Below are 10,496 nucleotides of genomic sequence, written 5' to 3'. Positions count from 1 at the left end.
ACTAGAAACACAAAACAAGAATTACTCCATTGCCCTATTGTATTTAAGAAGTATTCTTTAATAAAGCAGGACCCAGAAAGAAAGAAAAAAGAAAAGAAAAAAGGAAGGAAGGAAAGAAAAAGGAAATGAGGAAGGAAGGAAGGAAGGAAAGAAGGAAGGAAGGAAGGAAGGAAGCAGGCACAGTGGCTCACGTCTATAATCTCAGCAATTTGGGAAGCCGAGGCAGGTGCATCATTTGAGGCCAGGAGTTTGAGACCAGCCTGGTCAATGTGATGAAGCCCCGTCTCTGTGAAAAATACAAAAATTAGCCGGGTGTAGTGGCATGTGCCTGTAATCCTAGATACTTGGGTGGCTAAGGCACAAAATAGCTTGAATCTGGGAGACAGAGGTTGCAGCCTGGGTGACAGAGCGAGACTCTGTCTCAAAAGAAAAAAAAAAAAAAAAAAAAAAAGAGGAAGGGAGGAAGAAGGAAAAGAAAGAAAGAAAGACGGCCATAGTCAAGTTCAATTCCAAACAATGGCAATGATATATTTATAAACGTTGCATATTTTGTCAGAATTTAAAATGAAACTGGTAGGCCTCCGAGAGTTTCACTTTATTTGCAAAATAAGGGATTTGGTTACATGATCTCCAAGTTTTATTTTCTGCCAAATAGTCCGTGGATGACCAGGCAACAGAGTTCCCTAAATGACCTGATAAAACTTCATGTGGGAACGGATGAAGAAGTGAGGCTGCCTCCCAGGGTCACTCAGCTGCATGGAGGCAGGATGGAGACTGGTACCCGCACCTCTGAAAAGAAGGGCAAAGACTTCTGTGCATTGCACTTCCAGGCATGGATCACACTGATGAAGCCTGGTTCATTTCTCCCTCGCTGTGCCTTCAACAGCAGCTGACAGGTGATGGGACAAGGTCTCTAAAAAATTTCATATGGGGGTCAGGCTGCAGGGTAGAGCAAAGGTTGTCGAGGTCTGAAAAACCTCTGACTACACCTGCCTCTGAGCCTGCTCAGATGGCCCACACACTCGGTGAACTCTCCTCGGTCACATCAGGTCAGTGCTGTTTTTTATGAGTCCGTGAACTGTGCATGGTTCTCATCATTCATGCTAATCTAATGTGGGCTCCAGAAGATAATCATTGTAAAGAGAGGATGATTAATGTTGTGATTTAAAAAATGTAAGACCTAACGGCTTATGGCTTATATAATAATATAACAGTTATTGATTCAATCATTCATTTACCCCAGATCTATGCAACTGGGAACCCATAATGAGCCAAAATTTTTGCTAATTGCTGGGGCAATAATGGCCAGAATTAAGTAATTTCAGATAATAAACCACCTTTGCTCAGCTTTGGGACTAAACCCTCCATGAAACCAGCAGACAATGTCATCATTTTCTCCTGCTCCCCTCTCCAGACTCATTCCATTCTCTTCCTTTTAAAATTCTACCCTCTAGGCATGCAGCTCACCCGGAGGGTCCCTGATCACTCTCCCTTCTAGGACTTCACAGACACTCTTCTTTTCTCTGCAGCTTTTTGTTCCGTTTTTGCATATTGGACAGTTTTATTTGGAGAGTGGGAAGAATAACATATTTTTGTTTTATTATTAAAAAATACATTGTCTATAATCCTTTGGGTATATACCCAGTAGTGGGATGGCTGGGTCATATGGTACATCTAGTTCTAGATCCTTGAGGAATTGCCATACTGTTTTCCATAATGGTTGAACTAGTTTACAATCCCACCAACAGTGTAAAAGTGTTCCTATTTCTCCACATCCTCTCCAACACCTGTTGTTTCCTGAGTTTTTAATGATTGCCATTCTAACTGGTGTGAGATGGTATCTCATTGTGGTTTTGATTTGCTTTTCTCTGATGGCGAGTGATGATGAGCATTTTTTCATGTGTCTGTTGGCTGTATGAATGTCTTCTTTTGAGAAATGTCTGTTCATATCCTTTGCCCACTTTTTGATGGGGTTGTTTGTTTTTTCTTGTATATTTGTTTGAGTTCTTTGTAGATTCTGGCATGCTGCTATAAAGACACATGCACACGTATGTTTATTGCGGCACTATTCACAATAGCAAAGACTTGGAATCAACCCAAATGTCCATCTGTGACAGACTGGATTAAGAAAATGTGGCACATATACACCATGGAATACTATGCAGCCATAAAAAAGGATGAGTTTGCGTCCTTTGTAGGGACATGGATGCAGCTGGAAACCATCATTCTTAGCAAACTATCACAAGAACAGAAAACCAAACAGCGCATGTTCTCACTCATAGGTGGGAACTGAACAATGAGATCACTTGGACTCGGGAAGGGGAACATCACACACTGGGGCCTATCATGGGGAGGAGGGAGGGGGGAGGGATTGCATTGGGAGTTATACATGATATAAATGATGAATTGATGGGTGCGTGACCAAAAAATAAATAAATAAATAAATAAATAAATAAATAAATAAATAAATAAATAAATACATAAATAAATAAATAAACAAACAAATAAATAAATAAATAAAAAATACATTGTCCACGCCAGGTGCAGTGGCTCATGCCTGTAATCCCAGCACCTTGAGAGGCCGAGGTGGGTGGATCATTTGAGGTCAAGAGTTCGAGACCAGCCTGGCCAACATGGTGAAACCCCATCTCTACTAAAAAAACAAAAACTAGCTGGGCGTGGTGGCAGGCGCTTGTAGTACCAGCTACTTGGGAGGCTGAGAAGGAGAACTGCTTGAGCCCAGGAGGCAGAGTTTGCAGTGAGCCGAGACTGCGCCATTGCACTCCAGCCTGGGTGACAAAGTGAGACTGTCTCAAAAATAAAAAAAAAAAAAAAAAAAATTGTCCAGTGCAGTGGCTCATATCTATAATCTCAACATTTTGGGAGGCTGAGATAGGAAGATTGCTTGAGCCCAGGAGTTCGAGACCAGCCTGGGCAACACAGAGAAACCCTGTCTCTACAAAAACTTAAAAATTAGGCAGTGTGGTGGTGCATACCTGTAGTCCCAGCTACTTGGGAGGCTAAGGCAGGAGGATCACTGGAACCCGGGAGTTTGAGGTTGCTGTGAGCCATGATTACACTACTGCACTCCAACCTGGGTGGGAGAGTGAGTCCTTGTCTTTTTTTTTTTTTTGAGATGGAGTCTTGCTCTCTCGCTCAGACTGGAGTGCTGTGGTGTAATCTTGGCTCACTGCAACCTCCGCCTCCCGGGTTCAAGCAATTCTCTGCCTCAGCCTCCCGAGTAGCTGGGATTACAGCTACTTTTTTACGTTAGATTATGGCTAACTTTTTGTACTTTTAGTAGAGACAAGGTTTCACCATGTTGGTCAGGCTGGTCTTGAACTCCTGACCTCGTGATCCACCCACCTCAGCTTCCCAAAGTGCTGGGATTACAGGCGTGTGTCACCATGCCTGGCTAATTTTTGTGTTTTTAGTAGAGATGGGTTTTCGCCATGTTAGCCAGGCTGGTCTCAAACTTCTGACCTCAGGTGATCCACTCGCCTCGGCCTCCCAAAGTGTTGGGATTACAGGCATGAGCCACCGCACCCAGCCCTAAAGATATTCTTGAAAAAATCGTAATTGCAGTTGTTTACATTGTTGTGTTGCCAGCTCTCAGTTATTATGCTCAAATTCTTTATTCTATGTAATATGTGTAGAAAAAATTTGAATCCTAGGTTGCTCCTGGCGTAACTCTGTAGACTCAACATCTGGAACTCTTTCTCCATTTTCAAGTTAATATATTCTCAGAGCATGCAAAATAATTTGAGTGATTATCTAAGGAAGCACTAATCCATGCTAAAACATTACGTTTTCTATAGCTAAACAGCCCTTTGCAGCCACAGTTTTTTCAAATATTCCTAGAAAACAAGATCTGGCTGAACTGAAAATACTAATAGCATAATCAATAAGTTACACTTGTTAAACAAGGAGTAAAGAAATGCAACATCTGAATTCTTTAAAGCCACAAGCCAGAGGAACAGATCTAAAACACTGACTACTTAAAGCATTTTCTATCTTCAAACTTCTAGAAAAACAAATATTACGGAAGTCTTCTGTGTTATTTCACAAGTCCTGACTGGCTGGAAGTGAAAGGAAATCAAGACACTAAACAAGTCAAGAAAAAACCTCAAATACCATAAAATATTTATTAAAAAGACATTATAATTTGCAATGTATTTTGCAGGGAAAAAATGGAAGCAGGAATTGAATGCCTAGTTTTGAAAAATGGAAGCAGGAATTGAATGCCTAGCTATGAAACCAGCAGGCCTGTGAGAGTTTCACTTTATTTGCAAAATAAGGGATTTGGTTACATGATCTCCAAGTTTTATTTTCTGCCAAATAGTCCGTGGGTAACCAGGCATCAGAGTGCCCCAAATGATCTGATGAAACTCAATGTGGGAATGGACGAAGAAGTAAGGCTGCCTCCCAGGGTCACTCAGCTGCATGGCGGCAGGATGGAGGCTGGTACCCACACCTCTGAAAAGAAGGACAAAGCCTTCTGTGCATTGCACTTCTAGGCATGGATCACACTGATGCAGCCTGGTTCACTTCTCCCTCGCTGTGCCTTCAACAGCAGCTGACAGATGACGGGACAAGGTCTAATACAACTCACAGCCCTAAGCATGATTGGGACCTGCAGTTCTCAAATCTCTAGAAAGGTTAATGGGATTGGTAATCAGAATGCAAAGTTATACTCTGAGTGATTAACAAAGATGCTGCAGATGCTGATAGATGTGACAAGCTCCTTATTTGCATGTCTGGATGCTAGCCCTCCCTTTCACTGTTTAGTTTTTCCAATCTCTGGTTCCATGAAACCAAGTCTACAGCTTCACCTATAATGACTGTGCTCTACTATGCATCACTGGAATTGGATATGAATATATTCGACACTTCCAAATGTTCAAGCATAACATTTTTTTGCTTTAGTAATCAAAGAGACTGTTACACATGTATACAATCTATTATATGCTATATGCATAATCTGTTTACGTTATTTTTAAAAATAGAATATTTCTCACAACTAATAATAATAAACTAAAATGGAAAGACTGGATAACATTCAATTTCTTATTCATTTAGTCTCTGAATGATTTTCCTTTAATAAAAGTGTCATATTTGTTAATGATTCCATTCATAATCTCTTAGAAAACATAGGCTGGGTGCCGTGGCTCAGGCCTATAAACCCAGCACTTTGGAGGTCGAGGCGGGCAGATCACTTGAGGTCAGAAATTCGAGACCAGCCTGTTCAACAAGGTGAGACCCCGTTTCTACTAAAAAAAGAAAAAAAAAAGCCAAGTATGGTGGTGGGCACCTGTAATCCCAGCTACTAGGGAGGCTGAGGCAGAAGAATCACTTGAACCCTAGAGGCCAAGGTTGCAGTGAGCAGAGATCGCACCACTGCACTCCAGCCTAGGTGACAGAGTGAGACTCCATCCAAAAAAAGATATAAAAAATTAAGGCTGAAGGAGGTGGGTTGCTTGAGCCTGGGAAGGTTGAGGCTACAGTGAGCTACGATTGCATCACTGCACTTCAGCCTGGGCCACACAGTGAGGCTCTGTTTCAAAAAAGGAAAAAAATATATAATATCTCATACAGAGACTAGATAAAATTTCCAGTGTTAGAACAAAGCCACCAATACCCAAATGTGGTCCTTTGCTCCCTTGGCATTGGAAGTTGTGGGCCTGTCACCCCTGGACTCCTGGGGTTGTGTGCAGAAGGGGGTGACCTGTAGAGCATTGCTGGCCCTGCACTGGAAAGTGATGGAAGTCTGAGATGAGGAAAACAGGGCAGACTCCCTCATTGCTGGAGGACACTGGCATGGTCGCCATTTCACAGTGCTGTTGGAAGAGGCATCTGTTGGAGCTCTGCAGAGGCTGGAAGAGTTCCCTGAGCCCATAGTTCTTACCTGGGTCTGCGGTCAAGAGCAGCTTCAGCAGGGGCAGCACCTACGCGATGCCTGGCACTGTGATGTGATGCTTCAGTGAAGGACATCCTGATGCCTAGATGAGGACATCAGGGGAGCCAGGGCTCCCTCTGCAGGGAGGGATGGAGCAGGGAGAGAGAGAACTGGGTCTATCCTGTGAGCACCTCTGTCCTGGGCACTGGGTCCTCTCTGCACCCACTCCTCTCTTCCCATCAGCCCCTGAATAGGGCTCCAGAGGCCAGAACTGGAATGGGGAATCTGTGTCCCTACTCATTCCTTCAGACCCAACTTGGAAATCTTTTCCAAAGAAGATTTTCAGGCTCCCAGCTTCCTGCTGAATGAAATGCCCTCTTCTATGTTCCTACAGCATCCTTTGCTAACACTTTTGAAAGCCTTTATCCCGGCACATGAGCTGTTTCTTTGGCTCTTTGAGGCCAAAGACTTTGTTGTATTCATCTCTTTGTCCCCAGAGATTCACATGAGGCTTAGTGCATGGTCAGTCTTTGATTGCCGATGGAAAAACAAACAAACAAATGAATGAATGAATATAATCCAATGACTTGCTTTTTGTCCTTGAAGTACTCCTGGAACTTTATTTTTCTTTGCCATAGGAAAGGAAGGAAGAAAGTGATTTGAAATTTGAAAGGTCAGCAGTCCTGGAAACCCAGAGGTATGTCCCGATGTGCCCATTTCAGCGGCAGAAGCAGTACAGGATTCAGTGTGAGCTCAGGAGCCAAAAAGCTCAGGTTTAAATCCAGGTGTTGCTGTTTGGTCTTGTGACCCTGGGGACATGATCTAACTTCTCTGTGCCTTGGTCTCTCCATGCGTAGAGAATAGTAGTGCCATATCATGGGGTTGTCAGGAGGATCAAATGAATTAATATATCTAGAGCCCTTAGAATATTTTCTGGCATGCAGCAGTGCTCCAAAACGTGTCAGCTATTGTTGCACTACAGTTTTTAATACGCGATCTTTTTTTTTTTTTTTTTTTTTTTGAGATGAAGTCTTGGTCTGTTGCCCAGGCTGGAGTACAGTGGCGCGATCTCAGCTCACTGCAACCTCTGCCTCCCAGGTTGAAGTGATTTTTCTGCCTCAGCCTCCCGAGCAGCTGGGACTACAGGCACATGCCACCACGCCACCACACCCAGCTAATTTTTGTATTTTTAGTAGAGATGGGGTTTCACCATATTGGCCAGGCTGGTCTCAAACTCCTGACCTTGCGATCCACCCACCTTGGCCTCCCAAAAGGCTGGCATTACAGGCGTGAGCCACTGCACCCGGTCAATATGTGATCATTCTTAATGCCCAAGCAGAGATGAGGGTTAGGCTAGGAACTGCACTCTCCTTCATAGTTTATCACTAAACACAGTTCGACCGTGAAAAGAAAAAGAAAAGAAAAGCTGTTTCACCCATTTTAGATAATTTCCTGCAGAGAGTAATAAATGAGAGACTGTCTTAACCTGATTAAAGGAAGCTTCAAGAAAATGAGTGTAAACCTCTTAATGATAAAACAGTAGACTCTTTCCCAAGATAAAAACGAATGTTACTTAGGCTGCAAGGATAAATGACAGATGAGTTGAGAGTGCTGCATAAAAGACCAGAAACAGGCAAATTCCAGACAGAAGATTGACTGACCAAATTGATGACCCCCATTTCATAAGGTATTGTGTCGTAGCAAGTGGGGAGATAAGACGAGAGAAGTCCCTGATACAACTGCTTTGAGTGAAGGGCTCACATATACCCTTTTCTTTCCTTTTTTATAACTTTGACAAGTCATCTTTTAAAATTTCAAATTTTGACCATCAACATAAAATATTCAAGGCACTTGGTACTAGGTAATATATAGGCAACAGAAGAGGAGAAACCCTATTTTAAGTATGTAACTATCATCTGCCATATTAAGGTAGTGATTTCTCATATCAATTCTACCTAGTGCTAATTTTTGTATTTTTAGTAGAGATGGGGTTCCACCAAGTTGGCCAGGCTGGTCTCAAACTGTTGACCTCAAGTGATCCACCCTCCTCGGCCTCTCAAAGTGCTGGGACTACAGACATGAGCCACTGCACCAGGCAAAAACACAAGTCTTTTGGAAATGTTCAAATGGCTCATCTGATCACAGTATCACCATGTGAATATTTTCTAACTTTTCCAACTTAATTCTATATTGAAAAACAAGTTGCTTGGCCTGGAATAGTCTCTAGATACCTTTAAGAACAATTTTTTAAAAAATTAATATTATTTTAAATAAATTATAGTTGCATACATTTAAGGGATACACTGTGATGTTTTGATATACGTATACCATGTGGAATACTTAAATCAAGCTAATTAACACATTTGTCATCTCACTTATTTTTTCTGATGAGACATTTGAAATTTACCCTCTTAGTCATTTTGAAATATGCATTATTATTGACTATAATCACCCTGATGTGCAACAGATCTCAAAACTTACTCCCTAAATAAGTTAAGTGGGGAAGTGAGACAAGGGTGGAAATAGGCAGTAAAGCTGTGGCCAACTGGGGTTTCATGCACTGGGAGCTCTGGGAGGCCATGGAGAATTGAAAGCAAGCAGCAAGTGGGCAGGTGGGGAAAATGATGAACAAGTTCCTCCGATTTGGTGATCACTGTGTTTTACTGAAAGCTTCAAAAACGGAAGTTTTTGGGTGCTCCATTCACTGAATATTTTGTTTAAATGGTTTCAATGGGTTTTAAGCAAAAACAAATCAAAATTTAAAATGAGTATTTTATAAAAATGAGTAGGGGCACAGGTTGATTTACACAGTAGTTTTTCAAAGGCTCAAAAATTTCTAAAATCTGATGATTAGTACCAAACTTCAAATAAAAAGTGAGCAAAATTCATTTAAAAGAACAGTCATTAAATAGAAACTCACCTTCCTGGTGTGATCTGTAAATGCGTGTTCTGTAACTGCACATTTTAAACTGTCATTTTAGGGCACAGTCTTCTTAAAATACCTACTTATTTTTGGAGTGGACACTGAGGCTTCCTCAGCAGATTTCTATCTCTTTTGGGGAATGTGGGAGGTGGGAGGATCAGTGAATCACCACAGCTCCCACATGGAAAGTAAAAGCTTATAGACAATTTGTGCAAGTTCCACAGTCATCACCAACTTTCTGGAGAAACAGATTTAACACCTAATTTTCTATTAACCTTGATTTTCATTTATTTGAGCTCATATCTACCAAAAGCTTTATTGCAACCGAAAGCTTTATTGCAAAATGCAAAATCATTGTCAAATAATTGAATCAGTAGTTGCAGATTTACATTATGTAGAAAAATGATAAAGCCAGTGCAGCAAAAGCAGAGTACTCTGTGTTCTTGATGGAAGGATTTCTCAGCTTCCTTCTTACCTGTAATTTCCCACCTACCCTGGCAACTGACTGTCCAGCTTTTTGCATTTCACGTGCCGCGGTTAATTGTCACTGTGCATCTGGTTGGTACTCACGTTGCTAGCAGGAGCAGCAGCTGGGATTGCTTTTATCAGCATCCGAGACAAATAGGAACCGACTGTCTCTGGGCCTCATGTTCCAGCACATTCTATAATTTTAGCAAGCGCCCTGAATGCTGTCTTTGAAATGGAGGTATTGGTTAAGCTTCTGCATTTGGAAAGAGCAGAGCAAGCAGATATGATTACTGCTGATCGTCTTTCACTAAGCGTGTCTAAGTGAGAGTTCCTTTTACTACACGTGTGTGTCACGTGCCATGACCAGAAGAGATAATGGCTCGAGTGGGGTGGACACAGTGGACGCTTACCAAACCCAGCCTGACTTATTTTAATGCAGCAATTAAATAATAATTTGGGCTGGGCACGGTGGCTCGCGCCTGTAATCCCAGCACTTTGGGAGGCCAAGGCAGGCGAATCACTTGAGGTCAGGAGTTCAAGACCAGCCTGGCCAACATGGCAGAACCCCTTCTCTACTAAAAATACACAAAAAAATTAGCCAGGCTTGGTGGCACGTGCCTGTAATCCTAGCTACGCAGGAGCCTGAGGCAGGAGACTCACTTGAACCCAGGAGGTGGAGGTTGCGGTGAGCTAAGATTGAGCCACTGCATTCCAGCCTGGGTGATAGAGTGAGACTCCGTCTCAGAAATAAAAAATAAATAAAAACTTTGTCACAAAATGGACAATCTTGCACAAATGATAAACTGGAAAGGACACAGGGAAAAGAGACCTAAACTGGGCCTGTCCCAGACCGTTGGGATGTGTGCTCACCTCTGCAAACATGCCATCCAGCTCCAGCGGCCTGTGGGCCTTAGTGGAGTGTGGAATCTAGTTTGGTTAATATCTCAGTCTCCAGTTGCGATGACGCAGTGAGGACTGAAATTTAGGAAAATCCCACTCCCAAGCCAGTACTCATTGCATATGACAGCTTCAGCCAGTGATCCCTTTCAACTGTTTCTACTGACTCATTCTGGCCACAAGGGGGCAGTGTAGGGTAGTGATTATGAGCACAGACCCGTCAGACTTTCCGAGTGAAGATCACATTTCTTCCCCTGACTTTGTAACTGGGCAAGTTACTGAAGATATTTGAGTTTGAGTTTCAACATCTAC

This window comes from Piliocolobus tephrosceles, chromosome 2, assembly GCF_002776525.5.
Source record: "Piliocolobus tephrosceles isolate RC106 chromosome 2, ASM277652v3, whole genome shotgun sequence".
NCBI lineage: Eukaryota > Metazoa > Chordata > Mammalia > Primates > Cercopithecidae > Piliocolobus > Piliocolobus tephrosceles.
The sequence above is the reverse complement of the archived record's forward strand: the minus strand, read 5'-3'. Positions refer to the sequence as shown.